The sequence below is a fragment of the Rhynchophorus ferrugineus genome, unplaced genomic scaffold (genome assembly GCF_030347505.1).
Source record: "Rhynchophorus ferrugineus isolate W39M unplaced genomic scaffold, kcgeb_rfMv2 rfM10, whole genome shotgun sequence".
Classification (NCBI taxonomy): Eukaryota; Metazoa; Arthropoda; class Insecta; order Coleoptera; family Curculionidae; genus Rhynchophorus; species Rhynchophorus ferrugineus.
In genome coordinates, this window is record NW_027472589.1 from 24938753 (window position 1) to 24960861 (window position 22109).

Sequence of the window (22109 nt, forward strand, 5' to 3'; positions counted from 1 at the left end):
AATGAATATCTCGAGATCTTCAGTTATGAAGCTGTGACTATGACTAATATATTGCTGCCAAACACTGTCATACTCCAAGATGATAATGCGCCTTTGGACACAGCGAAAAAGGTTCAGTTTTCGTTTAAGGAGCACCAAAATATCATCAAACCTAAAACATACCTCAACATAATTGAACTATTATGGAGAGTTTAGAGCAGAGTTAATATCCAACATCATTGAAACAACTGGCGGATATTGACCAACTATACCTTGGAAACTATTGAACCGAATTGCTATATTTTTAAAAGCAAATGGTGACTATTCAGTTATTACAACTATTATTATAAAAAACCTTATTTAACCTATCTACTCCACGTATGTTATATTCTACTATATACACACTATTTAGCTTAATACCTACCTAAACCTATTTATCTATTTACAATATTATTTTAACTACTACCAACTTATCACTTTGAAGTCAGTGTCGAGCAACCAATTAGATTTGTTTTGTTCGTAATTTAATTTCGTAGATATGATACAAAGTTCTATTATAATTTTTGTATTGTTTAGGCTCGGTACTGACTTCAAACTGATCAATTGGTAGTAGTTAAAATCATATTGTAAATAGATATATTTAGGTAGGCATTAAGCTAAACGGTTAGGTTTCTGGTTCAGAACAAAAATGGGACCTTTTAAGAAAACATAAAACGACGAACCTAGTGGCGCCATCTCTCGTTGGACCACCACTAATCGAGCCACGTGCCCATTTCAAGCCGAACCGTGTTATCATTAATGGTTTGCTTAAATTTCTCAGTGAAATGTCGATGCATAGACTCTCGAATCAAGAACTTTCTCAGAGAAACCCGACATCACTCCTACAAGATTTTAATCTGCAAAATAAATGGCCGATGTTGTCGTTTTCAGATCAGATCTCCCTCTCTCTCTCGCTCTCGCTGTCTCGGCGGTTCGATTTCTTTTCTCGTCGAGTTTCTAAACGATTTATTTTTCGATAGAGAGCTCTCGGTCCTCGCGCGATTCGTCTCGAAGTAATTGAACCATTTTCGCGTCTTCCTCCTCCACGTCGCCCTCGTTATGGTATCATGAATGCTAATAAGTAGAGAAGGTGATGTGATTCATAATTTGGCCGGGTTGATGGCGAAATATCCTAATTTGAAAATGTTGTGCAGCGGTGCGTCAATGGAACCCAATCGTACCGAATAAAATCGGCTTTTTTGTTCGTTCTTCGGATTTTGAATGGTGTAAATTTTATTGTGTTAATTAAAAAGCTATGGAGGTTTTATGAGAATTGCTCGTAATAAAGAAATATTTGTTCTATGATAAGATTTATTAATGTTTTGTGATAATTACCGTTTTATTTTCTCGGAGAAAAAACTACATGATTTTCAAGAAAATGGGGACATTTATTTATGCAGAGTATTGGCTATTTGATTCTATACATCTTGCCCATATTTTATCCAGGCAATTTATGGATGTCATCATTATGATGAGCAAAACTTTTTCGAAATTGTCGAAGCGCATGTCCCCTTGATGGCTGGGGAATACGGCGGATGCGATAATATGTCCCGTCCAAGTGCTTTTAGCGTTTCTTTGACCGATTTTGTTTTATGAGACGGCCCGTTATCTTGCAGTAAAATCACTTTATCGTGTCTTCGGGCCCATTCTGGGCGTTTTTCCATAAATGCCTCATTGAAACTCATCATTTAGCATACTGTCGGGAGCGATCACTATTTACTATTGCACCAGGTTTCATTAGTTTATAATACGCCACGCCACTATTTTCCCACCAAACAAACAGTATTGTCTTGCAACCAAAACGATTTAGCCTTGGAGTCGATCGGCCGGCTTCGGCAAGTGATAACCGTGATATTTTGAGATTAGGGCTTTCTAAATAAATCCTTTGTTCATCACCCGTGACTATTCGACGCAGAAATTACTTCGGATCGTACCTTTGGAGCACCATTTCACAGACGATTTTTCGATTTTGCATTTGTCTCTCATTCAGTTGATGTGGCATCCATCTTCCAATCCTCTCGATTTCCTCCATTGATCGTAATCGGTCGCTAATCGGCCATATTTAATGCTTCTGCTAAATGTTTTTGAGTTTGTGTTGGGTCTTCATCCAATAACCCTTGTAGTTTCACATCTTCAATCGTTTTCTGTCTTGCATATTCGAAATCACGTCTCACATGTTCAAAGTAAGCAAGTAACTCATGTCATAAGTAAGTTTCTATCGGCAAATAAGGTATTTCCAAGTAATGCGTGTCGCAAATGCACGTTTTTAGGCACGAAACTTTCAGACATTTTCAGAGGTATAAATCTATGATGGTGTAACTTTCGCAAAATATAAGTGGCATAGCTTTGAAGCTTGATGTCCGTAGAATAAAATGACATGTGTTAAATCATAACATTGCATACTTAAGCCTAACGACATCTGTTAGAAAATATCGGTAATGCCTTCCCAATACACCTTGTGTCATGTTCCTTTAACTAGGATATGAAATATTTGGAAAACGTTTACAATAATCGAAAACTTGCCAGTTGTAGTTTCTTATGTTTTTGTTAAATATATCAGAGGTAAAACTGTCACTTTTGAAATATTTTTTTTGTATTTTAATCACTTTTGTGACCTTAATTGTTCAACAATAAAGAGGGGTTATTTTTGCCGTAGAACTTCTAAATTATTTATGAGGTTGTTAAAAGAATATGTTAACGTATACAAAACTATGTAAATTGTAAATATTTTGGTCGTGTTTTAAAATCCAGTAAAAATATTAAAATGACATGACATGCTTTTCAATTTCTAAGATAACATTTTATAAATATTGGTGTTCAAACTATAGATGGAATTCAGAAATATATTCTGAAATCCATATAAAACGCTTTAAAATTAACACAAGCTTCATTAAAAGAAAAGTAATATTTAACATTCGTTTTTTATTTGTTTTGAACTGCTGAGAAATAGAATCTAATTTGTAAAAGTTGAAAGTTTAACCTTTATAACTATTACCTTTTTTAGAAAGATATTATTTCATGACAACTTGTATTATTTACAGTGACTTAGTGAAAAAATTAAGTTAACTCAACTTACTTCGACTTTGGGCAATGGAACCCTATTCTGGGTCACTGTGAAATGTTGCTATAATGAATTTAATCGCGGCCACAGTTCGCTCAGGGACGAAAGTTGTGGGAGTCGAACAAAATTAATGGTTGTGCCAGAAAGCACTGATGCTCTGCACAAAATGCTGTAGCAAGATGAGATACCATGATGGTTTATCATGAAATCAAGTCACCATTGGGCATTAGTATCATGAGCATCAAGAAAATATAGCATGAACATCTGTGAAAATGATTTGTATAGGTTAGATACTGCATAATTTATTAAGTTATCTCAATCGGGGTGGAAAAGTGTTACAATATTGACTCAAGTGCATGCAAAAGTATACTGTTCATCACTACGCAAAACAAATCCATATTCGTTAATAAATTACAATTAACAATTAACAATTTCGTCACACAATCACTTGATTTGCAACTAGAAGATGATGTGTGATGACTGGAAACGAAAATGATTTTAATATGATCTTTTGTTAAGATCTACCTTTACCAACATTTTAACTTTCTTCTAAAAAACTTTCCACTAAAACTTATTTTTATAATATTTATCACGCATTTTAACCAGTTTATTTTGTGATAACCATTTGTTGGGAGTTATTAAAAGAGTAGTAGTTTTAGTAAATAATTTTGATGTCCATATAAAGACTTTCTCTTATGTTACGTTTTACATTAAGACATACATACTTTTATCCACTTTTTTACTGTTTTTTTTTGTGGAAACTAAAAAAATGTAATGTGTAAACCTCAGGCGCTTATTGAAGACTTCCTTTCATATTTTAAAGAGCTCAGTAAAAAGGATGTTTTCTTTACTTGTTACACCGATAAATTTTATTGATTTGGACTAAAAATTTTCAGAGCTTTAAACATATTAAATAGTTATTGATTTTACGGAGGTTATTTGTCTTCGTATTACTGATAACTATATAATGATAGTAAATATCTATCATAATAACTTTTGGAGTATTCATATATATTGCGTTACATTCCATAGAGATAAGATGACTTGATATCAAATACGACAAATTAATATGACATATAATAATTTGGATGATTTATGATTGTTTATGCATGTAATAATAAATTTAAATACACTATAAAACAAAATATTATTGTCGTGACCTATAAGGTCAAAGATATTGTCTTGGTAGGAAAGTAATTTCGCATGTGTGTTTGTGAAAGTTGCTCAAACATAAACAGGCGAATAAACGAATATGTTTGACTATAGTTTTTTTACCACATGTGTGATTTAGAAGTAACTGCATTTTGTTTCTACAATTATCTAATTGGGGATACCAGCTATTTACGTAATTATATTTATCTACTGTAATTTTGCTAGGATCATCGATTATTATTGATTTTTAATAATTGGTTCTAAGCTTAATTTAATAAATACGAAACTACAACAAATTCTTTAAAGATGATTTTTTCCAAAAAATCGAGATCATCTTGTCCATCACCAAACAAAATCATCAGGAAATTCCTTCACTGTGCTTAGTCACGAGAATTCAGTACTTTAACCAATAACACTTTGTAACCATAAAGATGTAATCCTTCTTTGATGTCCAATTATGCATCTTGTTAAAGAACGGCCAAGGCATCCGACTAAACCATGTTCTGCTACATTATTTCACTTTTCTAGCTATATTGTATACAAAATTGCAGACTGTAGCTGCCAAACTTTGATTATATGCAAAACATTGCTCAATAATTACCAGTGGGAGTAATTAATTTCCGTAATTACTAGCAATCAGTATTTTAACCAGGTTCCAACAGTTCATAATATACGACATCAACCTGGTCCCACTAAGCACAGGGCATGGTCTTGCGACCAACGCGATTTGGCCGTACAGATAATAATCATGATACTTTTCGTTTGGAATTTTCGAACTCTTATTTGACGTAAAAATGATTTTCTTGCATACCTTTAACTTACTATATTGTATACAAAATTGCAGACTGTAGCTGCCAAACTTTGATTATATGCAAAACATTGCTCAATAATTACCAGTGGGAGTAATTAATTTCCGTAATTACTAGCAATCAGTATTTTAACCAGGTTTCAACAGTTCATGATATACGACATCAACCTGGTTCCATTAGGCACAGGGCATGGTCTTGCGACCAACGCGATTTGGCCGTACAAATAATAATCATCAAGTTCTAAGTCGGTAGGCTTAATGCCGAGGATTGTGACTCGGAACCTACGTTAAGCTGTAGGTCCAGTCCAGATAAACCCCTAGTTGGTAAAAGGAGACTTTAATGTATATATGAAAAAAAGGAGGAGGTTTTATATTGTCTATATATATATATATATATATATATATATATATATATATATATATATATATATATATATATATATATATATATATATATATATATATATTATTTTAAGTATGTTCGCCGATTTCTCGATTAGTTATGGACTGATTTTCAAAATTATTTTTATACAAAAAATAAAATGTAATTTGTTATAATTAGTTAAAAATTGTTGTAAATAGATAAATAGGTTTAGGTAGGTATTAAGTCAAATTGTATATAAATTGTAGAATATAAAATACCTGTAGCAGATAGGTTAATTAAGGTTTTTGTTTATTTTTATTTAGTTATGACAACGATTATTACATACATATTATATTTTAAAACGTTTTTTTGTTAAAATTCCAAGTTTGATTATTTTTTTAATTTTTAGTGAGTTCCTTTTATTTATTTTTTGAAATCGGTTTAAATTTTTTGTTAAAAATATTTTATAGATTTTTCCAATCGCCTGTAATCGTCCTCAAATTGCGGCTCGGCTTGCATTCAACTTTTCAGTCAGTTCTTTTTGAGTTTGTGCAGGGTCTTCATGAGCTGGTAGGAGGTGACATATCTTGGTGGTCTTTCTGGCTTGAGAATCATGATTATGTTTGCTACTTTCCTAACACTAGGAAATTAATTAATTCATAGTGTTACGTTAAATATAAATGTTAATAATTTTACACCCTTCTCTGATAGTTCTTGTAAAAATGTTCAGGTTAAAATAATAAATAATTAATTTTTTATACTAATTATATTTTAGTAATTTAATACTGTTTATAATGTTTTCATTTTGAACAACCATTTATATTAATATTTTATTGAATGTATAGTATGACATTTAAATATTGCTTGAATTCTTGCACTAATACACCTAACGTGTTCTAACAAAACGATTAAAACTTCTAAATTGATGATACTCAATGCCATATAAGGTAATCAACTTTATAGTTTTATATCGAAACATCTAATTTTAAAAATTGTGCGCAAAATATGATCGGCTGTTTACAAATTAGTCAGTCGGTCGGAGAAAACAGGGAGATGCCGAGCTAATTCGACGCCTTTCGTTTAAATGGTGATAAGATATGTTTTCAAATAATACGTTGTGAGAGAGAACACGTATTTATTTATTTAAGTTTTGTTGCTATTCACGCCATGCGCTCTTATTTTCATTAAGGCGCCCGTTAATCTTCGAGATTTAGAATAGAGATTATTTTGTTTACTTGTAATAATGTTGAATTTTAAACGAGGTGTTGTAGATGATGCTTAAATTGTAAGGATTGTGAATCAATTTACTTTGAAACTGTTATAAATTACATATTGCCGTCAGTATTATATCTACATTAAATTCAAAGATTAGCAACGCTGGTGGATTGGTACCATGCGGTTTCCATCTATAAAAGATCACCACGACGCTGTCTCATTCTCTTTTATCTACTCTACCCCGTTCAGTACTTCCTTAACTTAAATTAATATCCTGTCCATGCTACCATAAAATAAGGTTACAAAATCACAGCAAAATAGAAGCAATACAGTAACTAGAGGGCACACAGAAAATCAAAAGATTGAAGTGAACCAAACCATAAAAACTTGTATAGTGTATAAGTTTAATTTTTGTCATTAGCTTAGGTCTATTTAAATTTAGTCATTCTAATCAATCAAATACAAGAAAACAATGGTAATAAATTTATTTTTATATTATAAAAAAGTTCAGTTCCAACCTTCGTAGGGTGAAGACGTATTTTCAATACGGTCCAAGCTATAAAAGGATACCTTTTTTTAAAAAAACCCAGTATTTTATTACGGTTATTTAATAGAGTGTTAAAAACGCATAACAGATGCGGCTATCCGTCTCTCAGTGGACCTAAAGTGTAGTGAATACGTGTTTACGTGACCAGACAAAAGGACTGCATCTCATTTTTATTAGTGTTTAAAATTATTTCATCTTATTTTACAACAGTCCTTTTGAAATTCATTTATAGTATTTATAGTAAAAAACTAGTGCTAAAATAACGTAAGTGAAAAATGAAGTGCGTGAAATAAACAATGTATTTATTTTATTTTTTTATCCTCTGGAAGTAAATTAAATAAAATATTAAAAATTAAAACATGGCAAACCATAGCGATTCAACCAAATCACCTGCACACTTTGATATAAGATTAGAACAAACAGCAATAACGCAAACTCCACCATCAGAATGGACTACAGTCATTAACAAAAAACGATTGAGAAGTCCAGAAGAAGAAATCGCGAGGAAACAAACAAGAATCAGTGACTATTGGTTGCAGAAACCGATAGAGACAAAAAACAGTTTTAGCAACCTGTCGGAAGAAATTGAAGAGAACATACAACCAAGCCCTGAAAAAGTTGTTCCGAAACCACCACCAATAACAGTCTATAAGGTAGGAATAATAAAAAATATCCATGACTTATTGAAAACCATTACTACGAACTACACAATTAAAACAGTGAGCTATGAAACAATTAAAATCCAATTGTTCGAAGCGGATCACTTTAAAGTTCTTATTAAAGAATTGGATGAAAGAAATACCCAATACCATACATTCAGGCCAAAATCCGAGAGAACATTTAAATTCGTATTAAAAGGATTACATCACGGGACGGACTTTAACACCATCAAGGTAGCACTAGCTGAAAAAGGCCACGAGGTCGTAAATATTCACAATATACGACATCACACGACAAAAAAACCTCTGCCTATGTTTTATATAGACATAAAACCTAATGGAAATAATAAGGCGGTGTATGAAATCACCAAATTGGAAAATAATATTATTAAATGCGAACCACCACATATAAAAAGAATTATACCACAATGCACAAGGTGTCAAGCGCACGGGCACACAAAGACTTACTGTCGCAAATCATATAGATGCGTAAAATGTGCAGGAGAACATAAGACAGGAGATTGTACTCGTAAAGTTCGCGATGAAAAAGTGAAATGTGTGAACTGTAACGGAAATCATCCAGCGAACTACAAGGGTTGCGCAGTTCACAAGCAACTACAGCAGAAACTCTATCCTGCCTTAAGGGAAAAAAGGCATCAACAAAAACAATCCACTACTACCAATCTACCACTACCCACCAGAACAAGTCAACCAGACATAACTTATGCCCAAATAGTTGAAAATGGTTCAGCACAAAAACGAGAGACAATATCTCAACCTACTGAAACTAGCAACATCTCAAGATTAGAAAATATGATGGCCAAACTAATGGATCAAATGAGTACGATGCTTGGTCTACTCACAACCGTCGTCAGCAAACTTGCCTAATGCCTGAAACCAATAGCTACAAAATCGCCGTCTGGAATGCCAATGGGCTTCAACAACACGCCAGGGAACTAAAAATGTTCGTAAATGAACAAAATATTGACGTTATGATGGTTTCCGAAACACACTTTACGGACAAGAATTATCTGAAAGTTCCTAAATATAAGCTTTATCATACAAATCACCCTGATGATAAAGCACATGGAGGTACAGCCATAATAATTCGAGATGATATAAAGCATTTCGAAAAAGAAAAATTCCGCAAAGACTACCTGCAAGCCACCAGTATAACCATAGACGAAGCCCATGGACCATTAACAATTTCTGCGATTTATTGCCCACCCAAACATAACAACAAGGCAGAACAATTTCAAGAATTCTTCAGTACGCTAGGTAATAGATTTATAGCGGGAGGAGATTATAATGCAAAACATTTAATGTGGGGTTCAAGAATAATAACCTCAAAAGGTAGAGAACTGCTCAAAGCCATAAGGAAAGATAACTTACAACATATCTCTACTGGTGAACCAACATATTGGCCTTCAGACAGAAATAAAAAACCAGATACAATAGATTTCTGTATTACAAAAAATATTGATCCAAAAAAGTGTCAGGCAGAATCATGTTTCGACCTGTCTTCTGATCATTCACCAATAATAGTAACATTTTCTTCAAAAATTACCATCAAAGATAAACCCCCTTCTCTGTGCAATAATAGAACTAACTGGCCCTCATTTAGAGAAAACTTAGACCAAAATATCTCTCTAAACTTACCGTTACAAACTGAAATGGATATAGAAATAGCAGCAATAAATCTTACAAAAAATATACAGGAGGCAGCATATTCCGCGACTCCCAACAGTGAAACATTTCTAAGAAAAAATACACATATATCATGTACAATACAGAAAAAGATAGCAGAAAAAAGAAAGTTACGACGAAATTGGCAACAGCAAAGGACTGAAGAGAATAAAAGAAAATTTAATAGGGCCATAAAAGAGCTGAGAGATCTAATCCAAATTGAACAAAACCAAGGCATTCAAGAATACCTAGAAAACTTGACATCAACTGAGGCTACAGACTATTCGTTGTGGAAAGCAACAAAAAAGCTTAGGAGATCCCAGCAGCATAACCCACCTATTAAAACAAGCGAAAATAATTGGGCGAGAAGCAATAAAGAGAAGGCCGACATTTTCTCAAAACACTTAAAAAATGTTTTTAAACCTTTCCAGTCTCAGCTACATAAAGATGACGAAAATAAAATTACTAGCTTTCTAGATTCGCCATTTCAAATGGATTTACCGCACGAGAAATTAACGGTCAAAAAAGTTAAACATACAATAATGAGAGAGATTAATATTAAAAAAGCTCCTGGTTATGACTTAATTACTGGCAAAATTTTAAAAGAACTATCTGAAAAGGCTATAAAACTATTAACATATATTTTTAATGCTATGCTACGAATTAATTACTTCCCTAGTATCTGGAAAGTAGCTAAAATATTAATGATACTTAAACCAGGAAAAATACCAGAAGATGTGACCTCCTACCGACCTATAAGTTTATTACCAATAATCTCGAAAGTTTTCGAGAAATTATACATAAAAAAACTAAACTATATAATAGAAAAAAGAAAAATTATTCCAGAACATCAGTTTGGCTTTCGCAATAAGCATGGGACTATAGAACAAGTGCATAGACTTGTAAACCAAATAAACGCTGACCTAAATGCCAAAAGATATTGTTCGGCTGCTTTCCTAGACATATCTCAGGCTTTTGACAAAGTATGGCATACGGGCTTGCAGGTTAAACTAAAGAAACTTCTCCCTCATCCGGACTATCAGCTACTAAAATCGTATCTCACTGACAGACATTTTATCGTAAATCAAGGCGATGAACATACCGAATTAAATCCCATATATTCAGGAGTTCCGCAAGGTAGTGTACTGGGTCCAGTACTGTATCTTCTGTATACGGCTGATCTGCCCACCACAAAAATAACTACTGTGGCAACATATGCAGACGATACAGCAATCTTAGCATCCCATGAAGATCCAGTCACAGCATCAATAAACCTACAAACCCACCTGGAGCAAATACAATTATGGTTGAAGACATGGCGCATTAAAGCCAATGAATCAAAATCCACGCATATAACGTTTACCCTGCGTAGAAAAACATGTCCACCAGTAAATATCAATCATTGTCAACTCCCCCAAGCAGAGCATGTTAAATATCTTGGTATGCATTTAGATCGACGCCTAACCTGGAAGAAGCACATACTCTCTAAACGGAAACAACTAGGACTAAAATTATATCAAATGTATTGGCTCATTGGGCGCAAATCCAAGTTATCATTAGATAACAAGGTATTGCTGTATGAGTCTATACTCAAGCCCATTTGGACATATGGAATTCAACTATGGGGTACCGCTAGCAAATCTAATATATCCATCATTCAACGGTTCCAAAATAAGGTGTTGCGTGCCATTGTTGATGCTCCGTACTATATTTCAAATAAAGTGATACAACGCGATATTCCTCTAGAACCTATAACGAGTGTAATCCAACGTGTTTGTGTGAAGTACTTCGAAAGAGTGTCAGTGCATCCCAATGTACTCGCTAATCAGCTAAATATGCGACGTGATAGTGAAGTGCGTAGACTAAAACGTTTAACACCACCTGATCTGATTACTGGACATATGTAGAGTTTAGAATAAGCATTAGAATAAGTCTAATTAATTAAGATAATATTTTGTACAGAAGATTGCTTAATGAAGTGATTTTCTACATGCCATGTATATATAATATAAACAGAAGAAATACTTATTGCCAATAGGGCAGATTGTGGACTCACGAAGAGTAATAAAAAAAAAAAAAAAAAAAATATTATAAAAAAAATAATATCAATTTGAAAAAACTGATTGTGAATCAATTTACTTTTTAAATTGTCATAAATTATATATGGGACCTATAAATTAGTTTTAAAGCATTTTAAATTATGCTTAAGTTGTAAGGATTGTCAATCAATTTACTTGGAAATTGTTATAAATTATATATCAGGCCTATAAATTAGTTTTAAAGTTTTTTTTATTAAAGTTGAAACTTTATTTTGAAAAATCACTACAAGGTATTATATTCAAAGTATTATCTTTCAGATAATTTACGGATTCCATCTCGAAAGAGCGATGTATTTTTAAGGCTAACCACTCATATTTGGATATTTTCATAAGAACTGAGGCGACGGTCAGACAGATCATATATCGGAACAAGTAATAATCAGATCAGCAGGATCTAGAGTATACAGCGGGTGGGGCAGCACTTCCTATTTTAATATTTTCAAGTATGCTTGCAACTTTTGTAATATGTGGTCGAGCGTTGTCATACTGAAGAATACTATTCTTTTATCTTTCCTGGTTTTCCGGTGATTTTTCGCGCAGCTCAAACGCATCAATTGTTGTGGTTAGCTGGCAAGAACGTTCGTTATCTTTGGTGTCAAAATCGCCACCTTTAAAACGCCGAAACTATTATTCACATGTTGAAATCGATGAATTCGAAATGATGATTTCAAGTAAAACCGGTTAGTGGGACTTCAACGTGAAGTTGGATTACAAATGTACCCGATGCGATTTAATACGCAGTAACACTATGTGTTGTAAATCCTTTAAAATTAATTTATAGGCCTAATATAAGAAATCTGTCGGATGTTTTAGGAAATTTCGATTCTAGAAAGGCTTACTATATCGATGGGCGAAAATAAGGTCATTACTCTAGAAAATATATCGACTTATTGAAAAAATATCAGCGAAAAATAAAATACATGTTTTCAACAAACCCACCGTCTTGGGAAACTTAATATCAAATAAATATATAAACACTAACCAGCGTTTCCTGTGTGATGTCTGATGATTTAAATCCACTGGCATATTTATATTTCAATTGTGACTTTAAAATATTAGGAAGTAAACACTTTTTTTTAATATTATTATTATTCGAAATTATTTTAAGACATTGTAGGAATGTGCGTCTTTTGTCGGTCGGAACGTGTGGCTGTCGACGCGATTGTTTGACCCTAACACTCACTACGACTTTGTGGAAGGAATTCGGACGAGAATTGAAAACACCGATTGAATCAAAATTTGTTTATTTCGAACTTAATTGTTACATGTGTTCGACAGGAGGATGGACGGGATATTAAGTTAGATTAAGGAAGTAGGGAAGCGCTATGGAAGTGGTACTGTTACAAGGGGTAGAAGAAAGAGAAAAGAGAAAGAGGCGTCGTCGTGGTGGTGGTCTTTTATATCCGGGAACCACATGGTACCAACCCACCAGCGTTGCCAACCTTTGAATTTGATGTAGATGAGTTCGTGGTGGCCTAAAGGGTCGTAGCGGTCGCTACAACATAAACAATGAATACGGACATACGGATATGTGTTGATTCAAAACAAATGACATACTTCTAATTTAATTATGATACAAAAAAATACCAGGAATTTCTTAAAAACTTTGTTGATATTTGATGTTATTTTAAGACAGTGCCGAAGTTTTACTGCGCTAATATATTTTTTAGTTTATTTTCACCCCTCCAACTATGTTTTTTACCTATGGTGTTTCAGATATACTAATATAACCTATAAGTGAATTTTTTTTCATATTGAATCCATTTGCATTAATATATCTTTCTATAAAATTAACACATATTAATTCAAAGATATAAGGCGTTTTAATTATTCGGATTTTATATTACAGAATAAAACAGTTAATGCGCATTTAGCGAATGACGAAATAGTCTATACAAAAAAAAACATCGTTTACACACCAATTTTAAATTTCAAAATATCATATAACATATAAATGATAGAATTAGGCCAAAATATACACAAATAACTACTATTAATTATGTATTTCGAACTATTTCATTATATTTTGCTGGGAACTAAGGTAAACAAGCTAATGACCAATTGATGCACGTTCGTTGCCAGCGATATCAATAAGTGCGTTATATAATATCTCTACGTTCACAACTAATACAAATTCAAAAATACATGTTATAATTATTTCTATTTTACAAAAGAAACTTAAGCAATTAAATGAATTACTGGTGGTTTTCATAATAATGGAAATGTTGCTGATTCAGATCATGTGACATCGGTTCGAACAGGTGTTAATTGGAAGGACCAATATCTGGTGGGTGGGGTAGTACTTATATAAATCCTTACATGTAGGTTTTGGCAAATTTTGCTACGTGTAGGCGAGCGCCGCCATATTGCAAAATCACTTCGTCATGCTGTTGTTTTATAACAATAATTTTTCTATCAATGTTCATCTCAAGCGCATCAATTGCAACCTATCGTTACACCCAATATAACCTTTGCTTGATTTATTTGTGATTTTTGATACTTAGAATTACTTTTGAGTGTCTGTATTTTATCGTCATTTTCTATTGCGGTTTATACTTCATATAATTAATTTTCAAGCATTATTTGTAAACTTATTGAAATCACAATTTCAAAAAGGTCGAAATCAGAGGTGTGTATAGACAGTTCTCGACAATACAAGGTTAAAATCCTTCAGCAGCAATTTTCTTGGAACTGACCAGGAAATGTATTAATTCCCACAAATAGTAATTATATTCTCAGATATAAGAAAAGTATGTTTACAGTTCAGAAAAGTTACAAATGATAAAAATTAAAGTCTTGTGACGGATTTTGGCGCAAATATAGTTTATAAATATCGCATATGATATAATACAATCCACTATCAATTTAAAAACATATATTTATAGCTACTCTTTATAGAAAAAGACGTCTATTTCACTAGGATTATGGACTGGAAAATACACCTTATTAGCTCGAAATCTGTCTAGGTCAATTTTGCGTTAGCGAAATGTCAAAAACCTAATTATATCCCTTGAGAGATGATCAGTTCATCAAGCAGAATCAGCGAAATATCTCTGTATCGATAGTAGTGTAGCGACCGCTACAACCCTTTAGGCCGCTAGTATTATATCTACATTAAATTCAAAGGTTAGCAACGCTGGTGGATTGGTACAATGCGGTTTCCAGCTATAAAAGATCACCACGACGATGTCTCATTCTCTTTTCTCTACCCCGTTCAGTACTTCCTTAACTTAAACTAATATCCTGTCCATCCTCCGGTCGACCACATGTAGAATTTAAGTTAGAAATAAACAAGTTTTTTTTCAGCCAGTGTTGTCTGTTCCCGTGCGAATTCTTTCCACAACAATAGTAGTGAGTGTTCCGATAAACAATCGAGTCGAGAGCCACACATTCCGATCGACAAGACGAACATTCCTACATTATTTGGAATTGGTTAAATTGGAAATATCACGTTAGGCAAAAAAAAAACAGACTAAATCAGACTCAAAATCAAATAACTGAGTCTTAACTGACTCTACGGAACTGAAGATATTCTCAACTTGGACAAATAAATATGTGGTTGCACTAAGATCTTATCTTATCGACTCGAAATCAGACGGATAAACAAAGTTATCGAAAATATACTCATAAAATATAAAATAAGGTTATAACATAAAATCACAGAAAAATAGAAGCAAAACAATAACTAGAGGGCACACAGAAAATCAAAAGATTGAAGTGAACCAAACCACAAAAACTTGTAGAGTGTATAAGTTTTATTTTTGTCATTAGCTTAGGTCTATTTAAATTTAGTCATTCTAATCAATCAAATACAAGAAAACACTGGTAATAAATATATTTGTAAATTAATAGTGTACTAAAAAACTGATGTAAACCTCCGGATTGATTCACATTCTGTTAAATCTAGGATTATAGAAATTAAATTAAGTAAAAGTTTTATCAATAAACTGACATGAACAATTCGTTCGAATTCTTAGTTGTTTTGTAATCTACTTTAAATTAATTAATACACCAGTATTTGTTGAATTTAAATTATTTTAAAATTATGTTTCGACATAACTGTCCTTAAAAACTGAATGCATAATGTAGTATATAGACCAAAACTACAAACCATTTCTGATGACCTTGATAATGTTTAATACTGTTTTTTTTTAATTGACATTACGCCACCTCATGTCAAAACAGAAAAATCATGGTGGACAGTTTCTTAACCAACGTTCGTACAACTGAGTCACAATTTTCCATAAAAAATATTTGTTGAAATAACATTTTAACTAACGATTAAAATGTCTCGGTACTTGTTACCAAACTATGTCGTGACTTTTTTCTATGTTGATTATGACTATCATAAATGAAAATTTGTTAATATTCGATGGAAAAAATAATAAATGGCGCATTGTAGACTCCAACTCGTAAATTTATGTTTTTATTGTGAATTTGTGAATCGGAATAACATTATTAGACACTATAAATATAATAAAATATGTCTTTCTTCAATCTGTAATATATCCATCGCGTTTATACAAAATATTTAAAATGTATTTGAAAAAAATGTTGTCTATCGTTAGTTACTAATTTTGCTCAGAAACAAAACTATTTAGAAGTAATCTATGAATTAATAAACTTTTACATTCTTGTTCTATATTTACAATGCTTACTTTTTTCCCGGTTGTATTCTAACTCTACCTAACTTTTCACAAATATCAAACGTTACAACTGATTACGTCGAGGACATCGGAACTATCTTACCCATCGAAGAAAGAGCTATTGCCCCCCGACGTGTAAATCATATATAATTAAATGCGTCTTTACATAAAAAGCCGTAACAACACCTTTTGTAATATACCGGCCCATTTTTCTTTGATGCGCTGGGTGTTTTGCTACTGTACTGGCTACTGTAGTTGTTTGGCGTCGAAGAAAGTACCGTCAGCATGAGAAAAGGAAATAATGGTTCCAGTATTTGAAAAAAAAAATTGCAAAAATTGTAAAATCTATTCAGGAATAAGTCCCCATTAATTATCAACATTCTTTCTCTGCCAGTTTGTTGAGGAACATATTAGATCTGGAAGGTGTGACCTTCTTTAAGCATCTCGCGATGATCATCAGCTACGTGTGAGTGTGAAATGATTTCTCAAATTCGATTTAAATTCGAGTCGATGTTCCCTCAGGAGATGCTATAGTAGCGAGTGCAATTATGCGAATAGTATTGAAAAAGAGGCGTAACGTTCGATATGATGTTACAAACTTCTTGTCTGATTTGATATCCGCTGATAATAACGTTATATTAGCTCATACAAAAACTGAGACTTCGTGCACTTCTCGTGACATAGGTAGCATCACGGAGCCATATGACCATTATGGTTTGGGAAAACATGAGGGGTTTGACACCAAAGTACTGATAATTGCTGGATCACCTGCTATGGTAAATCTCAACATGCTCTAGTTAGAACAAGTGCAGGAGTAACAAAAAGTAGCTAAAATCAATAGCTAAAGTAATACGTTTAATCGGCCAAACTGCAAGAGATTTTGCTTCAAGATGGTGCTTGAGAAAAAGAGGAAAGATTAAAATCAAAATTAAAATCCGGATCTTTCAAATGCTGATTTTGCTAATCCTATCGTATGACTCCGAAACCTGAATACTGCAATCTTGGAGTCTTGCAAATGTGATTCTTAAAACGAAATATTCATATTTCTGTCGGAAGCTATATTAAGAATGAAATCAATCAATTAAAACGTGCAATTAAGAGTCCAATCCAGAGACACACATTTTAATGGACATGTCTGTCATATGAAATCATGGACTTATACAATGTATGAAATCGAGTGGCTGCGGACGATCAACATTGGTGATATTTAGTGAAGAATATGCTAAAGGCTGATACATAGATACTATCTCCAAGCAGCAGCTATGGATTTTTCATAATGAGTAATTGGACTAATAACATAATGGATAACTTGGACCATGGATATTTATATTTTCCTTGAATATGATGGCTCACCTGACAGTGACCAATAACTCTATCTTACCAGCCATTACTTTAACTCTTTCGTCTATTGGTCACCAGCAGCGTAGAGTAAACTTTTTATGTTTTACATTTTTTCCGTCATACGAGGAATTCGAAGTAAAACGAAATTCGAGTGAAACATTATTTTTTTAACCATAAAATATATTATTTTATATAAAAACCTTTTTAATGCCTTATTCTTATGAACACAATCTAATACTTTCCACCATCTTCTACAACCTTTTTATGACCATATTGTGTTGATATTATCGAAACGCATAGTGTATATAATATTTAAACTTCATGACGTTCAAAACTGTTACAAAAACTGTTAATAAATTGCCGTAATAATAATTAATTATTGTTCATAATAACGGATTCGTATCACATATTGTTTAGCTATATCAATGAAAACTTGTCGCAAATTTTATTAATATTCGAATATATCGTTGGATTTGTTTTCGAATGAACAGATCTAGAGATAATTATAAACCTCTCGTCAACAGAAAGATAAGAGCACTGCTTTTTCCAAAATAAAACCTTAAATTATCATAAACGACGAGTATTTGTTTGATTTTTGTCGATTCTCACGCCCTGGGAAGTTCGAAAATTATTTAGTTTGAACTTATTATCACTTATTTACTATCCGAGTAGTTTTAAACGCTCTGACGGTGTGTATCAGTTTAGTGATAACTGTTGAACTATCTACTATACGCGAACTTGAATCTTGGTCAGTTAAGAAAACAAATACAGAGAGATGACCTAGTTTGGCGTGATGTTTAGAGAAATGTCTTAGTAGATGTGCTAATTGATTTGCCCTTATGACACTGATCTCTTAGTCCTACTATCTACTTCTTGCATACAAGAAATTTCCTATAGGACGACAAAGTAATTATTACAACTGATTTATCTGCTACTGATCAAAATATCTATTCGATCATAAATTTTAAACTAGTAAGCTTATATATAGACATCAACTCATATTAACTTCAGTGGCGTTTCGTATCGTCATCGAACAAGTTAGCACTTCTTTCCATAAAATAGTTTAAAAGTAAAGTAAAAGTTTCGTGATTTTCAACCCTGCTCGTTGCATAATTTATATACACCAGGAAAGATTATATCACATCGAGAGTGACAGCAAGGAGACAAGACAGACACACAGTTATTTATTGCAAATTATATGTTTTGGGGTTTCGATCTAATGAGGACACAATGACTGCGACCTACACTGATGACACTTTGGTCCTGACTGTGCGTTCTTACGCAAAAACTTCATTTCATCTTCAATCCCATCTAAATAAAATAGAGAAATGGTTTAACCAGCAGAGAATAAAGGCAAACAAACTATTTCCACTCATGTTATTTACACAATGAGAAGAGAAATCTGTCTGTTGGCAGAAGCATCTCTGGAGCGTAAATAATTTAACAGTAAACACCGTAGTGTGCCTTGGCTAAGAAGTTACTAATCTTACTTAAACAATAAAAGCAAAATGATACTATGCAAAGCCATCATCAAGCCAATCTGGACATCTGCATTAAACTATGAGACATAGCAAGCAACAGCATATTGCTATAATAGATACAATAGATAAAATAACAGTAAACAAACAGTGTAGAAGTAAGACAGATTACTATGGCGAATAGAAAAAAGAAAATTGTACAATAAGAAATAAATGAAAAATGATCTTAAATATCCTAAGAACGCTTAATTGTGAAAACGTTGAAAAGACAAACAAAAACGTTGCCTCTTGCTTCGTTCGATGTCGAAACGTAATTCACGGTCTTCGGAGGTTCGACTTGTTTAGGCAATCCTTATCTGTATTTAGTTTTATTTCTACAATATTTTTTTATTAGAATCCCAATATATATAGGTTAGTAATTCCGAATATTGGGAAAAAGGTTGTAAAACTTGAAAAAATAAATATAATTTAGTAGATTGTTGAATGACATCGCAAACACCATCTAATTATCAACGGCGGAATAAAAATTTCTATGTTCTTTTAATACTTACAAGTTTCATTAGAAATTAAAATTTATTAATATATTATTACCAGTCGTTACCGACTAAGTTACAGATTGTCTTTACAGTGACCTAAAACTAGGTACTTATCTAGGAAGACCCATTATCCCAGAGTTAGTAGCACTTTTCAGTGTTTTTACCATTTAGTGAACTTCACCACACAACTACATAAGATCGATCCACACGGTTTGTTTCATTTGGGTCTGCGTTCTAGTTCAGTGTTATCCAAGAGCTGCCACTCTTCGGTGTTAAAATTGGAATGGAATATTTCCTCATTTCTTGTTGCGAATCTCTTAATTTTTCCTATGACAATTAGAATTAGAATGTTCTTTTCAATCTCCTTCATACTGTTCTACTTAGCATTGTTGCTGTATGAGATAATAGTATTGTTCTTATTTATTGGTTTGTGAACAGTTTAAGCGCAAGATTTAGTCTCGTTGACCTTTATTCTCCATGTCTGGGTCTACGTATTTATATTATTACCTGCGCCTTTTGCAGTTTTATGTTTACTTCTTCGCTATTGTCTCCAGTAGCAATTATCGCAGTGTTATCAGCAATTGTAGCCATAATAATATTTTCTATGGTTTTGTGGTATGTCGCATGTATAGAGTAGATAAAGAACACAACCTAAAACACTGCTTTGTGTTATACCAGCTTTTTTTTCTTTCATTGTTGAGTAACACTTACCCGTTAGGACATAACCAGTATTTCATTATCAAATTATAGGAAATTTTGAGTGAATTAAAGTTCAGCGTCTAGTTTATTCTCCAGATCTAATTATTTCGACTTGGAGCTCTTCTTATACCTCAAAAAATTATTTCGTGGACCACAATTTTTGCCGAATTACGAGATATTAGCTATATTAGAAAATATATACGTCGATTCTGCAAGTAGAATACCGATTTTAATTTCTGCGAATTTATTAAACGACCTGGTATGCATATATAAATTTACACTAGCGCCAGGATATCTTTTTTGCGAAATATTTCGTTTTCTGGAGCGAATAAAGTGAACGTTATCTAAGTCCCGATAAGTATTTTTTTTAATGAAAAACTCTGTTACTCTAGCCGAAATTTTCTGCTTATTACGAACGGATAATTTCGCAATAATAGTACTGCTGCGCCGTGTTACACGTGGTACCGAATCCTACGTCACCTCGTCGTTTTTCGCCGATTCGGATCGCGTTTTTTTCTCTTTGTATCCGCGACGAAGATTTCCGACGAGCGAGGCGAGCCCGTAACGAGATGGACGGATGGAGGATGATGACGATGAAGACGGATGAGGTGGCAACGTGGACACGCGAGGCCGATTGAGGTCGCGGACTATTCCGTTTCGGGGTTATCCGTGAGTCGACACGGCGCTGATTCTGCAAGAACGAAGGCGACATTGTAGAAAGTCAGGCGATATACGCGGCGTGTTGAAATGTACGACCCCGTTTTGCCGCGACGCTTGTTTCTAATAACGGGTTGCCCAAAACGTTGTCCGATCGGATCGACATAACCGGCCATCGCTATTTTTAGATTTCGAACCGGCAACTTTCGAAGAATACAGTTGCTATTTTTAACGGTTTTACATATGTGTGAGAAACTTCCAATACAACTCGTTATTCAAACCAAACCTTACACACAAGTACTCCACTTAACACTATTTTTCTCTCTATAACACCATCTTCTTGAAGGAAACACTATTCCTGTGATGTGGCAAACTCTAGCCTGTCTACCGTTTAAGACTGGATAGTATTAGAATGACTTGTAACTGAAATACAAATATCTGATGCTAAGATTTTTGTAGTTAGTCTTCAAAATATATTTGATCAAAAATTAATTTAGCGATCTTATTAAGAAAATAACGATAAATATAGCAATATTAAAATTAGCAACACTGCATGTATACTGTACGTCGAATTGCAGAAGTTACTGTGGAATCACCAATTTGTCTCTGATGTTTTTTATGAAGATGCATTGTTACCGGAAAGTATAACAGAAGATGACTAAGGAGAGATAGTTATATTTACCCAGTCATCTCAGATGTGCCAGCCACACACGTACGTTCTTTGGTCACCACAGCCACTATTTCACCAAAGATTCACGTGTTGGCAGGGTTCACTATTCAGAAATCTTGGGTATCAATTAATATACCACTATGTCACAACATAGAGCCTATGCTATAATGCAGCTTCGCAACTAAAAGAGAGCTTGGAAGGAAGGTTTGATAAGGTTTTTAAACTGTCACCTGAAATAAATGTAGCCATATTGGCGTCATGCACCACCCTAGTTACAAAATCTTACTATAGATGGAGTTTTCCATAGGCCAAGGCACTGCTTGTTTTTAGATAGTAATCATCTCAGTGATACAAAATCAGTTTATTAGAAAGCACTTGAAGGCGAAATGTTAGAAACCGTCACAAAATTATCAAAATAGAAATGTAACTAACTACTTTTAAATTGACAACGATTTATCAAATTAAATATTCCG

At 33.2% G+C, this 22109-nt stretch overlaps 1 protein-coding gene across 2 annotated transcripts in view; it reads left to right on the top strand.

The window, feature by feature from the left end:
* LOC143203897 (uncharacterized) overlaps positions 1–22109 on the top strand; it is a 104152-nt gene that overhangs the window by 76664 nt on the left and 5379 nt on the right. The window lies entirely within an intron of this gene.